This window comes from Aquarana catesbeiana, linkage group LG03 (assembly GCF_042186555.1).
Source record: "Aquarana catesbeiana isolate 2022-GZ linkage group LG03, ASM4218655v1, whole genome shotgun sequence".
Taxonomy (NCBI): domain Eukaryota; kingdom Metazoa; phylum Chordata; class Amphibia; order Anura; family Ranidae; genus Aquarana; species Aquarana catesbeiana.
In genome coordinates this window covers 66,598,911-66,622,704 of record NC_133326.1, presented here as the reverse complement: position 1 = coordinate 66,622,704, position 23,794 = coordinate 66,598,911, and the positions used below count along the sequence as shown (strand labels likewise).

The 23,794-nt window shown below is 43.5% G+C and overlaps 1 protein-coding gene and 1 pseudogene across 10 annotated transcripts in view; both read right to left on the bottom strand.

Annotated features, from left to right (window-relative positions):
- Positions 1 to 23,794, bottom strand: part of FAM227B (family with sequence similarity 227 member B) — a 651,639-nt gene that overhangs the window by 107,638 nt on the left and 520,207 nt on the right. The gene's annotated exons all lie outside the window — the stretch shown is intronic.
- On the bottom strand, positions 9,036 to 9,154 carry LOC141135966 (5S ribosomal RNA; annotated as a pseudogene).

Genomic DNA, 23,794 nt, shown 5'->3' with positions numbered 1-23,794 from the left:
CTTTCCCTGGTTAAATCTGCGGCTGTAGCACTCTCTCAGGACTCTTCTTCTCGCTTATGTTCAAGGGCTTTGCTCATGGAATATTTGTACCCTACGTTGGTTTTGTAAGATCTGGATGTGTGAACTATGCTCCTTTCCAACTGCATGTATATCATGTGACTTTGCTATTTTACATGTTTCCTGTTTTATTGTTGTACCATGCCCAAGTTTCAATAAAGGAACATTCTGTTTAAAAAAAAAAAAAAAAGGAAAAGAAAGTGATGTAAGCCTGTTTTGTACCAAATTAGTAAAAAATGAGGAATTACAGAGCACTGGTTAAGTCATGTACATAGTGCCAGCTTTTTAAGATGAAACAGGCATCACCCAGTGGCAGTGAGACACACCATTTTGTGACAGGCCAGTAACTAAATTTGACTGATAGGCATAATCATTATAGCATTAACTGGTGCTTCCTAAAGATAAGTATCAATATTTTGATGACATAGACATCATAACTGCTATGAAAAGAAATGACATTGGAAGTAAAAAATAACTATTGTGGTCTACTTTTAATTGATGAAACATACCATACATGCACAATTTTCAGCACAAAGCCAGTATTTGCAAGTGGTATAGTCACAGTGGGTTTGATTTTCCAAAGGAGAAGAGCATGTTTACTTTACAAAGTGAGTTTTCACTGAGCTTAGTGAATGAGGTTAATCTAGTTGAAAATTCACTTTGCAAAATATACCCAATTAAGTGCAAGGACAATAAAAAAAACATTTTTGTTCGAATGTTATTGGATACTTAAAGTTACACACTCACACATCATCACCTCATTTATTTAGCTAAGTGAAAATTAATTTGTAAAGTAAACATGTTCAACTCCTTTATTAGATCAACCTCAATGGAATAATTGTAGCCCATCATCGTTTTTCCAGCTTTCAAACTCTTCCTTTGGATTTACTTTGTGGCAACTAGTTCTGAAAAAGTTAAATGCATGGTATGTTGATAATATCTAACATATATTGCGGAATTTTTTTTACATATTTTGTTACATTACAGCATTTAGTTCAATATTTTTTCTATCTGAATTATATGTGATGGATCAGAACACAATAGTCTAAGTTGGTGAAGTAAAATTAGACAAATATATACATAAAACGATTTTTCAGAAACTGATAATTGGCATGTGCGTATGTATTCACCCCCTTTGTTATGAAACCCATAAAAAGCTCTGGTGCAACCAATTACCTTTAGAAGTCACATAATTAGTGAAATGCTGTCCACCTGTGTGCAATCTAAGTGTCACATGATCTGTCATTACATATACACACCTTTTTGAAAGGCCCCAGAGGCTGCAACACCTAAGCAAGAGGCACCACTAACCAAACACTGCCATGAAGACCAAGGAACTCTCCAAACAAGTAAGGGACAATGTTGTTGAGAAGTACAAGTCAGGGTTAGGTTATAAAAAAAATATCCAAATCTTTGATGATCCCTAGGAGCACCATCAAATCTATCATAACCAAATGGAAAGAACATGGCATAATAGCAAACCTGCCAAGAGACGGCCGCACACCAAAACTCACAGACAGGGCAAGGAGGGCATTAATCAGAGAGGCAGCACAGAGACCTAAGGTAACCCTGGAGGAACTGCAGAGTTCCACAGCAGAGACTGGAGTATCTGTACATAGGACGACAATAAGCCGTACGCTCCATAGAGTTGGGCTTTATGGCAAAGTGGCCAGAAGAAAGCCATTACTTTCAGCAAAAAACAAAATGACACGTTTTGAGTTTGCGAAAAGGCATGTGGGAGACTCCCAAAATGTATGGAGGAAGGTGCTCTGGTCTGATGAGACTAAAATTTTTGCCCATTAAAGAAAACGCTATGTCTGGCGCAAACCCAACACATCACATCACCCAAAGAACACCATCCCCACAGTGAAACATGGTGGATGTTTTTCAGCAGTCGGGACTGGGAAACTGATCAGCATTAAGGGAAAGATGGATGGTGCTAAATACAGGGATATTCTTGAGCAAAACCTTTACCATTCTGTGTGTGATTTGAGGCTAGGACAGAGGTTCACCTTCCAGCAGGACAATAACCCCAAACACACTGCTAAAGCGACACTTGAGTGGTTTAAGGGGAAACATGCAAATGTGTTGGCATGGCCTAGTCAAAGCCCAGACCTCAATCCAATAGAAAATCTGTGGTCAGATTGCTGTTCACAAGTGCAATCCAACTTGAAGGAGCTGGAGTAGTTAATAAAAAAAACATCTTCAAAGTTGTGGTCATGTTCTGTAAATTAAATGATGCAAATCCTCAAACAATCCATGTTAATTCCAGGTTGTGAGGCAACAAAACATGAAAAATGCCAAGGGGGTGAATACTTTTGCAAGGCATTGTACTCCAGAGTGTTATGAAGAGTGATCAGATGAATTGCAATTAATTGCAAAGTCCCTCTTTGCCATGAAAATTAACTTAATACCCTAAAAAACATTTCCACTGGTGCTTGAAATCATTGTTCTTCCTCTGTTAACCATGGTTACCTGCAAGGAAACACATGCAATCATCATTGCTTTGCACAAAAAAGGGATTCACAGGCAAAGATATTGCTGCTACAAGATTTAACCTAAATCAACCATTTATCGGATCATCAAGAACTTCAAGGGGGGTGTGGCCTGACGAGGCATGTGAGCAGACCTGCTGCATGGAGCTCCCGCTGGTGATCCTGAGAATAATCCTCTCCTCGCCCACAATCTTGCCCAGATTTCACCGAAAGTGCTGCCCGCTGACACCCTGAGCCGTCCGTACTTGCTGGATGCCTGAACCGAGCCGATGATGACCCGGGGGAACTGTGGAGAAGCCGTGGCCGTGGCACCCCAAGCTGGCCAAGATGGCGCCTGGCAGTCACAGCCTCCTAAAGCGCCACGAGGCCTAGAGAAGGAAACCAAACGGGGGGTAAGTTTAACAAACCCCTGGAGCCCAAAGAGCAGCCCAGGGACATGCTCTACTACACCCAGAAGCTGTTTGGAACTGCTGACTCATCCCTGAATGCCTCACATCAGTACACACACTCCCCTGAGTCTGAAGATAGGGAGGAAGCAGGCCTGCTAGATGACACAGTGCCACTAGACTCTCAGACAGAACACATGCATGATTTATTTGAGCCCCCTTCAGAGGACAGTGCCCAACCCACGCTTAGTGAGATCCTGCATGCAGTTCATAAGTGCACTGCCTCTGTGGATGACCTGAAAGAGAAGTTTGGAGGGCTGAGGGAAACAGTGACCCTCCTGCGGCAAGACCTCCAGAAGATCAGGGAAAGAACCACAGCAATGGAGGGCAGGGTAAGTGATGTGGAATATCAGCTGCCCCCTCTGAATAGGGATGTTAGAGTGGCTACTCAGCAAGCATTCCAAGCCCTTAATAAAACAGACGACATTGAGAATCGTCTGAGATGCAATAATGTTCGCATAGTGGGACTCCCAGAAAAGGTGGAGGGCAGGGACCCCACAGCATTTGTTGAAGGATAGCTGCAAGATGTATTCGGTAAAGAAGCCTTCTCTCCTATCTACACTGTGAAGAGGGTACCCCCGAGACCCCTCCCACCTGTCAACCCTTCCCAATCGATGCTAGCCAGGCTTCTGAATTACAAGGATAGGGAGGTAGTGCTGCGTCTGGCTAGGGAGAAGGGGTCCATACAATATAATGGTACCAAAATCTCATTCTACCCGGATTTTTCCACGGAAGTACAACGCAGATGATCTAAATTTGCAGATGTCAAGAAGAGGTTACAAAGGCTGCAATTATCCTATGCTATGTTATTCCCGGCCAAGCTGAGAGTGACAGCCGGGGGGCAGAATCAGTTCTTTGAAAATGCACAAGATGCGGCCATCTGGCCGGATCACAATGAGCAAGATCTCCGCCGTCGCGGACGTAAAGATGGCGCAAGATGAGAAATGCTTTGAAATAAGAGAAATGGGGGAATGTTGGGCGCTAAGTTCCCTATACAGTTTGCTTTTTTACAGAGGAACTATTTCTACAATCTATACACAGCGAGTGACTACCCGTTTTCCCACTTTTTGTTAGTTCTACCGCTAACACCGGCCCACACGAGTGATGCTGCCGTGACGGATGCTTGTGAGCCATCTGAGGCCGTGGGTTGCATGGCTATTGTTTCGGTGCCCAGTTGGCACAAAAAGACAGAATGGAACTTATACCATACAACCCCTGGGAGCTTTAGCTGTGTGCGGTTAATCATGGCTATACCCCAGGGTATCCGTTACATCCCTTTTTTTTTTCCTTTACTCATCTGCCGCGCAGTTGTGCGAGATTTACTGTCTTCTACACAAAATGTTTTTCCAATGTACAACCCCCTTGTGGGGCAAGCTCTGCCTAATGCATTTTTTGCTGATCAATCCAGGTTATCAATGTGCCAAGATCAGTTGGGTAACTAGGGGACTGATGAACCCCACTGGGCCCCCTTATCATTATTAGACATGTGCATTCGTTTTTGTCCGAATGCATTTTCGTCCGAATTTCAGGTATTTTCGTTATCGTTTTAACAAACGATAACGAAAGTGCAGAATCCGAAAAACGAAAGATCCAACATAAACAAATGCTTTATTTTCGCTTTCGTTGCTACAACAGTTCGATATAGATAGGAGATTCGACATGATGATGACAATAACAATCTGTGTCCATCAAACCTGTGGTCGAATGTCCCTAACCTTAACTCTATTAGTCCAAGATTATTCTACATAGAGAGAAAAGATTCGACATAGAGAGAAAAGATTCGACGTAGGGGAGAAAAGATTTGACGTAGGGGAGAAAAGATAAATAAAAATGATGATGATGATGAATGTTATTGGCTGATTGTAACCAAAGAGGAGGAGCAGTAAAATAGCTAGAACTAAGTACACACGTACTTTTGCTTATGGTGTTTGTTGAAAGTTCTAAGAAGATTTGACGGAGCAGGTAAACTATACGGCGTCGTAAAGTTTAGCTGCTCTGTCGAATCTTCTTTAAACATTCGACAGACACCATAAGCCTTCAATGACAGATTCAACCTTAATTTGGATTTTCAGACAAATGCAATTTTTAACGAAAAACTAAAATAAAAATGAATTTCGGGAGTAACTAAATAAATGTATTTTTAAAACGAAATTCCGAAACGAAATATTTCAGCGTGCACATGTCTAATCATTATAGAACTGACTGTGTCTGTAATGGTATCCACATCCATAGTATGTTGGAATGTCCGAGGAGTGAATGGACCCTCTGAAACGGACCATGATCTCCTCCTGCCTGCACAAATTCTACCTAGCTATTATTGGCCTGCAGGAGACTCACCTCCTGGGGGACAATGTGGGGTTTCTGCAATATGCATGGGTTGGCAAGGCGTATCACTCCACTCACTCTGCATATTCTCGTGAGGTGAGTGTACTGATACACAAAGCGCTGGTCTATCAGGAGCTGGACTCGCTGATAGACGCTTCTGGTAGATTTGTACTTTTATACTGTAAACTGTACACCATAACTTTGCTTCTAGCTTTTGTATACATTCCGCCCCCATTTTCACGGGACATGCTGCAGTTGCTGCTGTCGTACCTGGCGAGCAAGCCCGATGTTCCGGTACTAATTATGGGGGATTTCAATTGTCATCTAGACCCCAGATTGGATAGGCATCCCCCAGTCTCCCCCCTCAGGGGCAACAGGGGTACTGCTCTTAGCCGCCTGCTATCTGAGGTAGGCTGGACGGAAATATGGCGCATGCATAACCCAGACACAAAACAGTTTTCCTGCTTCTCCAAAACCCATGGCACCCTGTTGCATATTGATCTATGTGTGGGCACACCTAACATAGTTGATTATACCTCCAAGATGGAATACTTCCCGCGTGGAGTGTCTGACCATTCCCCATGGCCCTGTGGCTGATTACCCAGCCCCCTACCTCATTACCCAAGGCCCCCTGGAAACTCAACGCCTTCTGGCTCAAGTTGTTCACCTCAGCAGCCCAAATTGATAGCTTTTTCCAATTCCATAGCCAATATACTGATACGATCCAAAAATGGGAAACGTTCAAAGCCTACTTCAGAGGGGTGTTTATTACTGAAATTGCACATTTTAAGCGAAACTCCTCCGCTCTGCTGGAGCAGGTGGGGGAACAGGTACGACAGCTGGAACTATCCTATGTCACAGTTCCAAAGGATTCTGCAAGGGAGGCATGGATGTCGGCCCAGCACTCCCTGGATCGCCTGAGATCCTCCACTGCAGAATGTAAGAGGTTCTTCACCAGGCTTGCTTTCTATGAGGAGGGGGAAAAAACGGGACGCCTACTGGCGAGGATTACTAGGTCTCAACAACAGTCCCCGGCTATTGGTATGATCCGCTCTTCCAGTGGCAGGGTGGTCAACGATCCAGAGCAGATCATCTCGGAGTTGGCATCCTTCTATACAGACCTCTATGGGGCGAGGGTTGACTACTCAGATGCTGATCTGGAGAATTACCTATCTGTGATTGACTTACCCGACCTGTCTGAGGGGGCCAAACAACTGTTGGAGGAGCTACAGAAGGCAGCGTGCTCCTTCCCCACATGCAAGGCCCCTGGGAAGCATGGTCTTCCCATGGAGGTCCTTACCCAATATGGGGAACAGGTATTGCCACGACTGCTGGAGGTGTTTAATGCCTCCATTCAGGGGGGGTGCCTCCCGCCCTCGATGGCCAGAGAGAATGTGATATTACTGCTTAAGCCTGGGAAGGATCCAGTTGACCCGGGTTCCAATAGACCCATTTCCCTCCTCCAAAGTGATGTTAAGATCCTGGCTAAGTTCTTGGCAATTCGGATCAATGGGATCATAGCCTCTATCATACATCCTGACCAGGCAAAAAGTCCACAGCCACTAATCTCAGATGCCTTTTTCTGAACATGCAATTACAGGCGGACAATGGGGGGAAACAGGGCTCTATTGTCCCTGGACGTCAAAAAGGCGTTCGATAGCATAGGCTGCCGATACCTGTGGGTGGTGCTATCCAAATTTGGATTCGGAGAGCGATTCATAGCCTGGGTCAAACTGCTATATGCATCCCCACAGGCGACCATTAGGATGTTGGGCAGAATGTTGCATGCGTTTGCTCTGGGCAGGGATGCCCCCTGTCTCACCTGCTCTTTGCTATCGCCATTGAACCACTGGCGGCACTGGTGAGGGCCAGCCCGGGGATTGCGGGGTTGAGATATAGTGACCTTCATGAGAAGATCATGTTGTACGCCGACGACTTGATGCTTTTCCTGGGGGACAGATTTGAGCCATGGAGGCTTGGTGATACACTACCCACGAAGCACTAACAGCCCTAGAGGTGTGCGCTTTGATTTGAGAGGGTAGAAACTACCACTTTAAACCATTAGCTTGAATGAATACTTGTCGAATCCATTTAGAAATAGTAGATTTTGATGCTGCCTGTCCTCTTTTAGGACCTTCAGGCAACACGAACAAAACATCCGTTTTCCGAATCTGAGCAGTCGCCTTTAAGTAGACTTTGACTGCTCTCACCACATCCAGAGAATGTAGTGATTTTTCTTCCATAGAACAGGGTTCTGGAAAAATGAAGGTAGAACAATATCCTGGTTTGGATAAAAAAAAACTTGATACTACCTTCGGTAAAAAGTTAGGATGAGGACGCAATACTACCCTATCCTTGAAAACAATAATAATATGGCTCTCAACAAGAAAGAGCAGCCAGTTCTGATACCCTTCTTGCAGCAGATATGGTTACCAGAAAAAAATTGTTTCCTTGTCAAAAAGGACCAAGGGAATATGTTGTATCGACCCAAAAAAGGCTGTTTTGTAATGTCGTCAAAACTAAATTCAAGTCCCCAGGGTTCAGGGGTGACCTAACTGGAGATTAAGCCGTGTTACCCCCTGAATAAAGTTACAAACCAAAGAATGCGATGCAAGTGGTCATTGAAATAATACCAATAAGTCCGAGACCTGTCCTTAGAAAAGCACTCAAGGCCAGCTTTATCTCTCACCCCATCTGCAGAATGTCAAGGATTCTACCTTTGACCTATTTCCTGTGGTGCAACCCCTGGTTTCACACCAGGAGACATATGCTTCCCAGACACCATAATATATAATTATGGAGGCTGGCTCCCTTGCATTAACCAAGGTGGAAACCACTGAACCTGACAGCCCACGCTTCTTCAGAGTGTGGGACTCAATAGCCAAACCGTTAAATTTAGCGTTTGTAAAATAGGATGGAATACCGGACCTTGCAAGAGAAGGTCTGGCCGTGGCGGTAGGGTCCATGGGTCCCCTACTGCCATCTTTACGATCTCTGCTGGGGGCCACAAGAATCACCGACTTCCCTTCCTGCTTGATCCTGCGAAGAAGTCGTGGACGCAGGCAGAATAGGAGAGAATGCATAAATTAGTGAGAACTGATTCCACGGGAATAGCAAGGCATCTTTTCCGCAGGTTAGCGGATCCTTCTTGACACAAAGTTGTCGATTTCTTTGTTGAACCTGGACGCAAACAGATCTACATCTGGGATCCCCCATCTTTGACATATTGACAGAAAGATATCGGGGTGAAGGAACTATTCTCCCAGGAACAACTGCTGGCGGCTCAAGTAATCTGCCTGCCAATTTTTTATTCCTAGAATGAAGACTGCCGATAGCCAAAGTACATTATTTTCTGCCCAAGATAGGATATGATTCACCATTCTCTGGGCTGCATAACTTCTTGTGCCCCCTTGGTGATTAATATAGGCTGTTGCTGTGGCATTGTCGGATTGAATCCTGGCAGGACAATTCCGTAAACTGAACGTTCAGGCCCTCAGGACCAAGTTCTCTGCCTGAATCTCTAGAATGTTAATGGGCAAGGTCCTTTCTGATCTGGGCCACTTCTCTTGGACAGTTACCTCTTCCAGGACTGCTCCCCAACCCAAAAAAAAGGTTGGCATATGTTGTTACCATTTCCCAAATAATTGAAGGAAGGATTTTCCCCTTTACAGATATTTGGTTATCAACCATAAACTGAGGCTCCGGTGCACCCAGCCTACAGCACCTGGTATTTCCAGGCGGTCTCCCATCCAGGCACCAACCAGGCCTGACCCTGCTTAGCCTTCAAGATCCGACGAGATCGGGCGCTTTCAGGGTGATGTGGTCGTAGGCTTTGGAATCAGACACATCGGGAATCTAGAGCTTGAACCCTTTGTTCCGAGCTGATAGGATACTGTTTTGCAGCAGTCTCGGATGAAATTGAGCATAAGGAACGGCCTCGAATGAAGCCACCCTCTTTTCCAACAACCTCATGCAAAGCTGAATAGAAGAATTCATCTTGCTTCAACCACCTGATTCAGTTCCTTTATGGCGCTGATCTTTGCCTGGGGCAGGAATACCCTTTTTTCGTGGTTTTAAAGAAGATTTCTTCTAGGTAGAGAATCTGACCTAGATATTCCAGGTAGTTGAATGTGGTGACCATACTTTGGTCTAAGCAGGCTACCGACTGGTCTATGAAGAACATATCGTCTAACCATAATCGTTATACCTTGGGCCCTTAATCTGGCTAGAAGAGGGGCCAGAACCTTTAACACTCAAGGTGCAGTAGCTAGACCGAAAAGCAGAACTACACACTGAAAATGAAGATTTTCCACCTTGAAAAGTAAATATTACTAGTGAGTGAGGAAATAGGCATATGGAGGTATGCATCTTTGATGTCGATTGACGCCAGAAGAGAGAAAGACTTATTTTTCTCTGGATCCTTAGGAACATTTCATCTGAGAAAACGAGGAGATGGGAACTCTTAGAACTCCAGTTTGTACCTTGGAGCTATTGAGGAAGTCCCCCATTCGTCTCGACTCTCTTCCTGCCAGATCCTTGAGAACTGCAGAAGAATACCCCCCATTCGAGCGAGCGGGGGCGCCTGCTCATAATGAGGCTTCTCTTTTGTCCCTGGGGTTAACTCTGAGGATTACCTTTTGAACCTGATGGTGGAAGCCATCGTGACTGCCTGGAGGCTGATGCCCCTGGCACAGGAGAAGGAGCTTTAAAACGAAAATACATTTACTCCTTTTCTTAATTAGAATTTCTTTGGATGTATTATCCAAAACATCCCCAAATAGCTGTTTCACCGCAAAAAGGAAGACTAGCCAGGAGCTTCTTGCATGGCGCTTAGCAAAGGGCGCAAGGCCTGAAGGATAGAATCTCTCATAGCAACTATTGCAAACATAAAGCTGCCAGATTCTGGGCCTGTTGAGCAGGATAACCTTGAACACCTGTTTAAATTGGTCTCTCAACAATTAACCAATTACTGTCAGCGCAGGCTGAGACATTCAATCTGCCAGAGAAAAAAGTGTTTGTTTTTTTTTAATAGGAATTCCAACTTTTTATCCGTTGGATCCCTAAGCATTTGAGCATTGTCTGCCGGACAAGTCAAACTCTTATCCACAGAGGATATAGCAGCGTTATTTGCTGGTGTACTCTACTTAGTGAATTTTTTCCACCATAGGATAAAGTGTGAAAACTTTTTAGGAGGGAATAAAATGCTCATCTGGGTGATCCACTCAGATACAAAAAAACGTTTCCAGCAATGAATGCACAGGAAAAGGCATGCGCAGCTCAAGGAGGCTTTAGCGAACTCAGACACTCAGTTAAGGGTACATAAATATAGAGCGGACTATTCAGCAAGAAATTGTACCATCAATCTTACAGATTGTGAAAGCGGATCCTCTTGCATTTGACCTCAGAAGAGGAGTCATCAGCCTCACCACGGTCCCCTGAGGGAATTCATCTTCTCCTGCCCCTAGTTCCTCAGTTTGAGGGTCCTGGGTAATGGAAGAGAACCTGTTGCATTTAGCCCCATACTAGGATGCGATTAAAGCCGCTAACCTTTTTTTTTTCAATCCTATCCTGGCTGAGGAAAAAAGATCTTTTTAATAACATAAACATGGGCTGCAGTGTTGAAAACAATTGCAAACATTTCATGGCCCCGATGCTCACTCTGACCAGCCACCCCCTCTCAGGGGAGGATGCCATTTGTAGAGATGAGTAGGCTTTCCAGAGCTTCAGTAGGACCCTTTTAGCTCTTTTTTGGGAGTGTTTCAACCCCCCTTCTGACCTTAGCCTGATGCACAATGCAGAGGTACTACCAGAAGAAATCGCATCCACTGCTTGAGCAAATGGTCCAGCCACTTCTGGTGCTATTAATGCTCAGCCTGATAAAAATAGTAAATGTGTCAAATAGGAAATGCCTGTTTCACCAAACCTCTTTCATGCTCCTCTTTGCTCTTATGTCTCTCTGACAATTTTTGCAGCCAGCACAAATGGAGGTTTTTCTTTAAAACACACTCCCACCTTGGAGGACGCCAATGCTGCGTTAAGCCCTGCCTCCTCTGTTGCATCACGCCCCCCTCCTTTCTCTTTCAAAAAAGAGTTTTCCCGCCTCTGATCCGACGGGATCGACCTGTGTGTGAGGGAGGGATGGCGAGGAGGAGACCTGGAAGCCGACGGCGTGTAGGGGCAGTGAAAGAAAACAGCATCGCTGATCGTTTTTTAGCTCTCCCTCAATGCTCAGCCTCGTGAAGAGGGGGAGAGTTCAGCCCAGGTGGGGGGTATCTGGTGGAAGCAAACCTCCCCAAACTTACCAGAGGTCTGACTGCTAGCCGGAGAAAAGAATCCTGCTGCTTCTGTGACAGAGCGTGATCTCTGAGGAAAGCATGAGAAGGTACGTGCTCCATACAGCCCCCAGTGGTGACACTTAGAGATGACAACATTTACATTTTTAAACAAGACATTTCATAAGAAATTTTAAAAATTCCTTAGAAAAACTCCACTTACCTTTCCCGCTGCAGGGTTTTCTGTGGTAAAACCAACAGACCCAATCTTCACCCTTCAGGGTGGGTTCCATTAACAAACCTTCATGAACCGGGGACCCTCAGGGAACCCACAATCCTGGACCTGTTATAGCACCCCACCAGTAAAACTTTATGGCTTGAAATACCAAAGTACTGGATCCCGGGGTCCAGCTCTCTAAAAAGAGAAGCGTTTACAAGCAAAGACCTAGTTTCTTCGGACACGAGGCCTGGGTACCATTCAATTTGGCCCAAAAAAGACACTTTGAATGGATCCGGCTGCATAGTTAGCCCCAGCAAGGATTGCTCCATTGAAGCTCAACACAGCACATCTTCACTCGTGACCAACACCTTAGACACTGACGAAAAAACTGAGATGATTCCGGTATGGGAAGGGTGTGCCAGTGTCCAGCACCTGAAGGTGGACTATAACCCACATAGTAATTACTATGGCTCTGTGTCCCATGATCTATGATTAAAGAAAAAGGATTGTATTATCCTGAGTTACCTGTACTAATAATGTGGTGTAGGTCAAATCCTAGTGGGTTGCTGCAAGCAACCCAATTGTGTATCCACAATGTGATAAACTAAAAAACAGGTGTCCTTTCAGCAGTCCAAATATATAATGCAATTCATATTGTGCCAAAAGATTATCCACAAATATGCGCCAGTGCTTCAGTGATCAAATTGCACTTTCCCCTACTCTGGAGCACTAGAAATAAACTCCCTTGTATTTCTCCTCCTTCTCCTGTGTACTCTCTGAATTCTGGATCATTTCCTCTAATAAATTGTGTGGCCCTTTAAATCCGCGATACCGCTGCTCAAAACAGACTTGCTACAACCTGCTTTGTTCCAGGACTGGGAGGATACATCTCATCCGATCAATCCGATCTGAAAAAGAATTACTGCCTCCCTTTTTGTTTGCTATATGGGAGGTGCCCCAGGCCACCACAGAGTGGATTGCTGGATGTAGTGAAAGAGACATGGGAACCAGAGGCTTTCCCTTATCGGAGATTAGTGGAACAGAAGTGCAGGACCAAATGGCAAAAGTCATGCCCCTAGTTAGAGAACATTTGCAGGCTGCACAAAAGGCCCAGAGTTGAATGTACAACTGGTCTGCCTTACACTCAGTTGGGCTAACATGCAGTCCTGAAATGTTGCTAAATTCCAATGGCATTGGATCTTTGCAAGGTGATTATTTGGCTTTTTCCTTTTTTCAAATATGGGATCTGAATATTGACTGTACTTTATAAAATATGTGTGTGTGGTTCTGTTTTTAACAGTGAAATATGTGGTTCACATCAGACTGGGGAGTTATAATATAGCACAATATATCTAAATGTTGGTTTCAGGATCAACTATAAAACATTTAATCTACCCACCATTTATGGAGGTAATTTGCACTATGCTTGTTTTTTTTTTTTTTTTGTTGGCTTCTATTAGTGGCATTCAATTTAAGGATATATAGATATGTTACAGGTTACTTGTATTTCCAGGTAGCAAAGTTCACATAGCATGTGGTTCGATACATGGTGAAGGTTATTTTTTTAGTCCCGGTTCACACAGGGGTGACATGTCAGATGACTTAGCCACCTGACAAGTCACGCTCAGTGCAGTGCAATGGAAACATTCTAATAGGAGCGTCTCAAGTTGCTCCGAATTAGAAAAAGGTTCCTGCACTACTTTGGAGCGACTTGCATTGACTTCTATTAATGAAGTCATTTAAAAGCCGCACTGAGGTCGCACTGTGCGGGGCGGCTTCAGAGTCAGATGACTTTAAAGCTGCCCCTGTGTGAACTGGCACTTAAGGCAGATTTGTGTCAAAACATAGAGTGATACAAAAGTAAACATTATGTAAAGTGTGAGTTACATGTCCACTGAATATATCAATAAATCAACTGATTTACATTCTTCTATCAAGCCATACTTCAATATTAGGAAAGTACCTATTCAAAACAGCCATTGCAAAAAAAAGTATATACAGGCATCTGCTTTTTATCCTTGCTGTAAGATAAGCATATAGGATTTTAATACTGTTGTTTAAATTAGGGCCTATATTGTATCTAGGTAGGGCTTTCCATGGACATTTCAATTTATTTCAAGCAAAGGTCTTTGCAGTAACTAGAAATTGAACTGCTCTGTTTCATTTGCTGTTCTGTCCAAACAATACATTTAAAAATAATCTTCAAATAACAGAAATTATGGGTCAATGAAATCATGGTAATCCAGGATGCATTAGTAGGGGGTATATTTTTTTTCTGGTTTCAATATCAGTATAATATTAGATTAATATTATAAGTTAGGTAATCTGTAGGGCTGGGAAAATTAAAGATTAATTCCTCGATTAATCGTTAGTTATTTTGATCGATCAAAATTCTTTTGATCGGTACTCACCTCTCTGCCGGCTTCCGGGTCTTCAGGGAGTTCCGACGGAGATCCGGTGACGTCACGGACATCAACATCACCGGACTCCTCCCCCCTTCCTCAAGTGCCTCCATCTGCTAACGAAGGGAAGGAGACACCCTCTTAAGACGTAATGATGAAACGCGTCAGCACGTTACCACGCGACCCTATGGCTTCTCACACCAAGCGTCATCCCGGGACTCATCGAGGTGGACGGTACTCCAGCACTCCGACCAGCGGTGAGCAGACGCAAATGATGTGACAGGCTGATTTTAACTTGGAACACTGTAAGCATAACTTTTATTGGGGGGACACTTTCTTAATAAAATTTATCACACTATGGAGAATCTCCCCTATTGTTTTACATGATACTACGATGTTAAGTGTTGTTCCGGAGTAAGACGAAGTGCGATCAGCTGTTGTTCCAAAGCGGATCATTGTAATAGAGGAGATTACAGACTGTATTAAACCTATCCTTCTGGTAAGCATTTATACCTAAGGGGCTGACCACGAGGTGATCAGCACTTAAGACTCAATACAGAATCCTTCTCCCGCTGTCGTCATTTCACTCAAATAGGGGACTTATCACTTTCTGATGCTTATCTAGCACGTTGCACTTTATACTTGATCTTGAACACCAGAAACTGCTTACCACGTTGTGGAATTTTTATTTGAATTTTAACTGTAATATGTAATTCATCCGTGCACCTTTCTGATGCTTAACATATTTATGATCCAGCATTTTGCACTTTTTTCCAGCATTTTGTGTCACAACTTCTAGGAGGACTGTTAACATATGATTGTTATGCTGAACATAGGATGGATTTAGCACGTAATGATAAATCATTAGTATGAATGAGCATTCATCATAAGCGCTGTTAATACTTTTGTGTTTTAAGAAAGTATACATGTAATTATAAAACATTTTACTCCATGCACATTCACATGTGCGTTAAAAAAGTTTTTTTTAACAAACCAACATCTTTGGTGTATAACATTTATGTGCGACAGTATATAGCCTTTTTTTGGTTAAACAGGCATAAAACATACACAACTCAGGAACTTACAAAGTTCAACTTTGATAAATTGAAGGCAATATGTGACATTAGTATGTCAAAACTGTGTTGATCTTGCCTTCATCAGATGGGGTGATGTCACCCCTGTAAAAGCCAAATTTTGAAGATGTACACAAATTGGGAGTCAAAATGTGGATTTCCCTCCTGATCCCATGCCTAATGTCCACATGTGCTAGCTCCCATCATGGGGGATCAATGGACGTGTTTCGGGGGTGCAATCCCTTCCTCTCATCTACTTTAGTTGCGAGGAAGTGGTTGCACCCACAAAACACGTACATTGATATCCCGTGATGGCAGATAGCACATGTTGACACACTGTGTGCATCTTCAAAATTTGGCTTTCAAATTACTTTAAACTTTAGTAAAAATAAAAAATATAACAACAACCTGGGAATTTTTGGGGGGTTTTAGATTCTGCCTAAAGCATCAATGGTGTTGTTGAGTCTTTTTTCAACATCATTGATGTTTTTCTTGACCTTCTCTTACTCCTGATTGCACACCATGATCTCCCCGATGAGGATCTGTGCACTTGCACTGTTGAAATTAGTTTCTTCTTCCACAACATCCACATCACCTAAAAATAAAAAAACACACCATGTATTATAAATATGCATGCATACATCTATTACCTGAAGCTGTGGCCTCAGACACTGACCTGTTGTGGTCACTATTTTGCCCAATTCATGAACCTCTCCTCCCTCCACACCTTCTTCTGGATGTGTGGGGATTTCCCCTTCTTCTGGAGTAGTGGGGTTCCTGGTGTCCTCAGATGTCCTGATTCTTTTCTCCCCTATGTGAATAAAAAAAAAAGGTATACTTAGCACACAGATATTTGAGGCAAGAAATAGTAATATGAAACATTGCTTGGAAGTGTCATACAATTGTCTGTTTTGGCAGAGTTCCAAGCTGAAGACATGATTTTTTTCCCTTTCTTAAAGCTGGAATACTTACCTTTTTTGGTAAAGTATCACACATAGAGAGACCCCTAGTATCCACAGGAGCACCTGTGTGGGACACCCTAAAAAGGGTGTTCTGGTGACCCACACTAGTGCTCCTGCGTCCAGATGTGTAAACAGCTGTTGAGTGTCCTCTCCTTACACTGAATCAAGTTTGCATTGCATTCTAGTTACAAACCCATCTAGACAACAATGTACTAAATTTATTTTAATACAAATAGGCATGAACAAATGTAGTTAACCTGCATCTGCCAAAAACATCGTATTAGTGGTCGAATGAACGATGTTTACTACGAATGATTACTGTGGCCACGAACCTGAAACTTGCCATTTTAAACAGTACAACAGTAAAGAAAAGCACATGGACCAGCACTAAAGTACTAATAATAATATGAACACACAACAAATCCTTATTTTTTTGCAGCACTCTCTTGATCCTTCTGTACTGATCCTGCTCCCTCAATTTGAGGTCTGACCAGCGTTTCCTCAATTGCTCCTTGGATCGTCGTACCCCAAAATTCCTCTGCAGACTTCTCATAACTTTAGTCATGATCTTGGCCTTTCTCACATTTGGGTTTCTGTACGGTCCATACTTCCCATCATAGTCGGCCCTCTTCAAGATGTCAACCATCTCTACAAAGGACATATTTGAGGCCTTAAATCTCCTCCTGGATCAGGACGTTTCTGGCTCCGGGCTTTCGTCATCCTCGTTGCTGCTAGTCTCACGCACCTGTTGTCTCTCCACCATGTGCTTTCCCACTGCACCGAAAGAGAAGGGGCAGGGAATACACTAGAAAGAAGGTCAGGAGCAGAGTTTCACGTATGCGCAGTGTATATAAAGCATAACACGTGTGCGTCGTACGTACGATCTGTGAGCGGAGGACGGAGTAGCGTAAGCGCCAATCGTGCAAACGAAGGTACAATTTTAACTTGGGGCATCAGTGGTTAGTGGCCTATACTGCTTTTATAGATTGAGGCCTATATTGGGACAAGATTAGGGGAGTTTAGCCTGACATTAGGGTTTGTCTTGTGCTGTGTCTTGCAGAGAAAATGGATACATTTTATTATTATTATTATTATATAGGATTTATATAGCGCCAACAGTTTGCGCATCGCTTTACAACATGAGGGCAGACAGTACACGTACAATACAGATCAATACAGGAGGGATCAGAGGGCCCTGCTCATTAGAGCTTACAATCTAGAAATGGCCATGACTTTCTCCCCAACTTCATTGATAAATACAGGGAGCTGCCCTGTCTGTGACAAGTGAAACACCAATTTTATAACAACAAACTAAAGAGGAAGGCAGCGCTGGATCAACCGTTGGAATTGGTGAAGCCAGTGATTCCCACGGCAGACATCACCTATTTGAAGTGCAAAATTGGTGGCCTGAGGAGCACGTATAATAGGGAGTGCAAAAAGGTCCAGGATTCCATGAGATCAGGAGCAGCAGCAGATGACGTTTATGTCCCCAGGCTTTAGTACTATGACAGACTGCGGTTTTTGTCAGACCAGAGTGAACCCAGGCCATCACTCTCAACCCTTCCTTCCACTCTTCCTTCCACCTTAGATGAGACTTCCGATGTACAACCTGGGCCTTCCACCCAGGAAGAAGATGTGGAGGAGCCCAGCTTGAGCCAGGTATAGCATTGAAAGAAAGAAAGAAAGAAAGAAAGAGAGGGGGATGGAGAAAGAAAGAAAGAAAGAAAGAAAGAAAGAAAGAAAGAAAGAAAGAAAGAAAGAAAGAAAGAAAGAAAGAAAGAAAGAAAGAAAGAGAAAGAAAGAGAAAGAAAGACAGATGGAAGGAAGGAAAGAAAGAAAGACAGATGGAAGGAAAGAAAGAAGGAAAGAAAGAAAGACAGATGGAAGGAAAGAAAGAAAGAGAAAAAAAGAAAGATGGAAGGAAAGAAAGAGAAAGAAAGACAGATGGAAGGAAAGAAAGAGAAAAAAAGAAAGAAAGAAAGAAAGAAAGAAAGAAAGAAAGAAAGAAAGAAAGAAAGAAAGAAAGAAAGAAAGAAAGAAAGAAAGAAAGAAAGAAAGAAAGAAAGAAAGAGAGGGGGATGGAGAAAGAAAGAAAGAAAGAAAGAAAGAAAGAAAGAAAGAAAGAGAAAGAAAGAAAGAAAGAAAGAAAGAAAGAAAGAAAGAAAGAAAGAAAGAAAGAAAGAAAGAAAGAAAGAAAGAAAGAAAGAAAGAAAGAAAGAAAGAAAGAAAAAGAAAGAGAAAGAAAGAGAGGGGGATGGAGGAAGAAGAAAGGAAAGAGAAAAAGAAAGAATGACAAAAAGAATGGAAATAAAGGAAGAAAGAAAGAAAGAAAGAGAGGGGGATGGAGAAAGAAAGAAAGAAAGAAAGAAAGAAAGAAAGAAAGAAAGAAAGAAAGAAAGAAAGAAAGAGAGGGGGATGGAGAAAGAAAGAAAGAAAGAAAGAAAGAAAGAAAGAGAGGGGGATGGAGAAAGAAAGAAAGAAAGAAAGAAAGAAAGAAAGAAAGAAAGAAAGAAAGAAAGAGAAAGAAAGAGAAAGAAAGACAGATGGAAGGAAGGAAAGAAAGAAAGACAGATGGAAGGAAAGAAAGAAGGAAAGAAAGAAAGACAGATGGAAGGAAAGAAAGAAAGAGAAAAAAAGAAAGATGGAAGGAAAGAAAGAGAAAGAAAGACAGATGGAAGGAAAGAAAGAGAAAAAAAGAAAGAAAGAAAGAAAGAAAGAAAGAAAGAAAGAAAGAAAGAAAGAAAGAAAGAAAGAAAGAAAGAAAGAGAGGGGGATGGAGAAAGAAAGAAAGAAAGAAAGAAAGAAAGAAAGAAAGAAAGAAAGAAAGAAAGAAAGAAAGAAAGAAAGAAAGAAAGAAAGAAAGAAAGAAAGAAAGAAAAAGAAAGAGAAAGAAAGAGAGGGGGATGGAGGAAGAAGAAAGGAAAGAGAAAAAGAAAGAATGACAAAAAGAATGGAAATAAAGGAAGAAAGAAAGAAAGAAAGAGAGGGGGATGGAGAAAGAAAGAAAGAAAGAAAGAAAGAAAGAAAGAAAGAAAGAAAGAAAGAAAGAAAGAGAGGGGGATGGAGAAAGAAAGAAAGAAAGAAAGAAAGAAAGAGAGGGGGATGGAGAAAGAAAGAAAGAAAGAAAGAAAGAAAGAAAGAAAGAAAGAAAGAAAGAAAGAAAGAAAGAAAGAAAGAAAGAAAGAAAGAAAAAAAGAAAGAAAGAGAAAGAAAGAGAGGGGGATGGAGGAAGAAGGAAGGAAAGAGAAAAAGAAAGAATGACAAAAAGAATGGAAATAAAGGAAGAAAGAAAGAGAGGGGGATGGAGAAAGAAAGAAAGAAAGAAAGAAAGAAAGAAAGAAAGAAAGAAAGAAAGAAAGAAAGAAAGAAAGAAAGAAAGAAAGAAGGAGAGGGGGATGGGGAAAGAATGAAGGAAAGAGAAAGAAAGAGACAAAAAGAATGGAAAGAAAGAGAGGGGAATGGAGGAAGAAGGGAAGGAAGAGCATCCCCTACATCAGTGTACTCACTGGGAGGTAGGAGGGAATGGATGGATGGATGGATGGATGGATCAGACTCCCCTTGTCCTTTTCTCTTTGCTGGGCTTCAGTTTGAATCTTCCCGCCCACACATCCCCTTCTGTGAGGCAGAGCAGAGAACACTGCCGAGGAGAGTGGGCGGGGCAGACACAGGAGGAGTGGGCGGGAGGAGGGGAGGAGGAGCAGAATCTCTCGCTCCTCTTCTGTTTGGCTGTGCGGGCAGCAGGGGGAGGGGGGAGATCTGTCAGAGCAGGCTGTACATTGAGCGGTTCTCCCTCCCTCCCTGTGATCCGGAGATGTCTGTGAGCTCCGATCACACGTCTCACTCACAGCCTGTTATCTCTCCCTGTAGCAGGGCGAGGGGACTCGGGACGGAGATCTCTGCTGCTGAACGAGGCGGCTCTCTAATTAGGTAAGCTAGCCAGCTGTGCGAGGCCCCTATGACTGCGAGGCCTGAGGCCACCGCCTATTTCGCCTAATTAGAGAGCCGCCTCTGTTCCCAGGAGCAGGACAAGAGGGTCAATTCCTATATGCAAGTGGACTACTGAATTAATTATAGCAACCACTTCTGACCAAAATTGTTGAATGAGATGGCAAGACCAGACAACATGTAAGAATGTACCCAGCTCAGTAGTACATTTAGGGCATCGATCAGTTTGAGCTGGGTATATTCTAGAGAGTCTTTGCGGCGTGTAGTACCCTCTATGAAGGAATTTGAGTTGGATATATCAATCCCTTGCTGATATCATCAGAGGGATATATTGTTGAATTCCCTCTTCCCAATCGTCAGCAGCAATTGCAGGTAAATCCTCCTTCCATTTATGAAACAGTTTAGTCACTCCATCAGATTCTTCACATGATATCCAAAGATACAGGGAGGAAAGGATGCGGTCCACACAACTGGAAATTAGGAAACGCTCCACCACATGGGATTGTACGGTAACCCCTTCAGGGAATTGTGCCTGTACCGCATTTCGTAATTGTAAGTAGTGGAAAAACATCTACGAGGGAAGCTGAAAGCTATTCTGCAGAGTATCATAGGGGAGGAGTCTGCCCTCTGGCATAATTTGCTGTACAATCTTGATCTCATATCTAGCCCATAGGAGCGGATCTGGGACAGATTGGAGGTGGCATAAATCTGGATTACCCCATAGCGGTGTATATGGGGAGATTGTATTGGGGTCGTTAAGTTTCGCAGACATTTGCTCCCAGACACAGACAGTTGTACACATGGGAGTTGTCATTGCGAGATGCTCCTTGGAACCCCTAAACACCAGGTTACTCAGTGCTGAGTAGGACCCCAGAATCGCCGCCTCCAAGTTTACTGAAGGATTGGAGTGTGACTGAGAGAACCACCAGCGCACCATCACTATGACCGCTGCCCAGTAGTATTGCCTAAAGCAGGGTAGTGCCAGACCCCCCCATTGAGAGAGTGAGCTGCAGGTTAGTCTGGGCGACTCTGGGGGCCAATCCCGCCCAGATAAATGTATTAACTATTTGGTCTAATTTATGGAAGGAGTTAGGAATATGGACTGGAGTATTAGAAAATACATAGGAACTTAGGAAGAAACGTCATTTTAAGAAGGTTAATCCTTTCCACAGGTGAGAGAGGTAGAGATTTCCATGTCTGGCACCTAGCTGTGAGTTGGTGTAGGATTGGGTACACATTATCTGTCAGATATGAGGAAGGGTCCTTCTGTATTTCAAGACCTAAGTATCTAAATTTGGTGACTAGGGCTAGCGGTATCTTGGGCGCCAGTGGGGGAAGGGTCTGGGATAGTGGAAGGAGGATTGATTTATTCCAGTTGATCCGGATGCCTGAGAAGGATCCATATTGGTTGATAATTTCCAAACCTGCTTCCAAAGAAGCTGACGCATCTGGAAGATAGAGTGCGTCATCAGCGTATAAGGAACGCTTCTCAGTCAGCGGACCCACTGTTATTCCTTTGACCGCTGAGGAAGATCTAATTAGGATAGCTAGGGGTTCTATGGCGAGGGCAAATAACCCTGGGGACAGTGGGCATCCCTGCCTGGTTCCCCTTCTCAGGGAGAAAGAAAGTGAAAGGATACCGTTTGTTCTGACTCTAGCAGAGGGGTGTCTATACAACAGATTTGGGACTCAAGTTAAACCGGTCGAGGACTCTGCAGAGAAACTCCCACTCTACAGAGTCGAAAGCCTTCTCGACATCCAGAGAGGTCACGACACCCTGAGATCCTGCTCCTGCCACCTGGGATATATTTGTGTAAACGGCGTAGGTTGATGTCGGTACCTTTGCCCGGCATAAACCCTGTTTGATCACAATTAGGGAGAGAATGACCGAATTAAGTCTGTTTGACAGGATTTTAGGGACTATTTTGCCGTCAACATTCAAAAGTGATATAGGACAATAGGAAGCGCATAGTTCAGGGTTTTTATTAGGTTTGAGTATTACCACAATCACCGCTTCTGACATAGAGGGTGGGAGGCATCCCTCCTCTAGCATTGGTAAAAGCAGGTCATGAAATAGGGGGACAAGGAGCTCTCTATTAGTTTTGTAAAATTCTGCCGGTAATCCATCAGGGCCCGAGGTGTTGGCCGATTGAAGTGCGGCCACTGCCATTTGTACTTCTTTAACAGTAATGGGGCCATCCAGCCCAGTGCGGGCCTCATCCAAAAGCATCGGAAATTCTATCTGTTCTAGAAACATCTGCAGGCTATCTGGGGTAAAGTCAGCTCTGGAAGTATAGAGGTGTTCGTAATACCTAGCAAATTGGGCATTAATTTAGAGGGGGTCAGACTGTAATCCAATTGTCATCTTTAACCACTTGCCGACTGCCTCACGCATATATACGTGAGCAGAATGGCACGGGCAGGCAAAATCACGTACCCATACGTGATTGCCTTCCTGCGGGCGGGGGGTCAAATCGGACCCCCCCCCGGTGCCAGCGGCGGTCGGCATTTGGCTAGGAGCGATGAGAGACGAGGGGGAGACTATCCGATCGTGGCCCCCCCCTCGCGATCGCTCCCAGCCAATGAGGAACATCCCCTGCCTGTGTATAGTACACACAGGCAGAGGATGTGATGTCATCTCTCCTCGGCTCGGCAGTTTCCGTTCTAGCGCTGAGGAGAGAAGACATGTAAGTGCACCAACACACACAGTAGAACATGCCAGGCACACAAAACACCCCCGATCCCCCCCGATCCCCCCCCAATCACCCCTCCCCCCTCCCTGTAACACTGACACCAAGCAGTATTTTTTTTTTTTTTCCTGATTACTGCAGGGTGTCAGTTAGTGACAGTTACTGTGGTAGGACAGTGAGTGTTACCCCCCTTTAGGTCTAGGGTACCCCCCTAACCCCCCCTAATAAAGTTTTAACCCCTTGATCACCCCCTGTCACCAGTGTCACTAAGCGATCATTTTTCTGATCACTGTATTAGTGTCGCTGGTGACGCTAGTTAGGAACGTAAATATTTAGGTTCGCCGTCAGCATTTTATAGCGTCAGGGACCCCCATATACTATCTAATAAATGTTTTAACCCCTTGATTGCCCCCTAGTTAACCCTTTCACCACTGATCACCGTATAACCGTTACGGGTGACGCTGGTTAGTTGGTTTATTTTTCATAGTCAAAAAATGGGGTTGAAGGGAAAGAGAAAGGGACTTTAAATGAACATATGGTCTGGTAAGGCACCATTGTTCCATCCCTCGGGACTTTATATGAAACTGTAGTCTGGTAAGGCTGCGAGTTTCCATCCCTGTCATGCATCAAAAGGGGAAACGAGAGGGAAGTGGGACTTTATATGAAACACTTGGTTGCAGCAAGGTAATTAGGTGAAAAGGTAAAAAGTTTTATTAATTGCCATCTAAAATAAACATCAATAGCATTAAATTGCAACAGTAATAACATACATTGATACATGGTATAAATTCATAAAAGCAGTATCATATAGAATGGCAATTAATCATCCTTCCAGAGTTCACCAATATGGTCATAAATAAAAAACGGTAGTACAACGTAAAACTTGCAAAACCCATGGTCTTGTTGA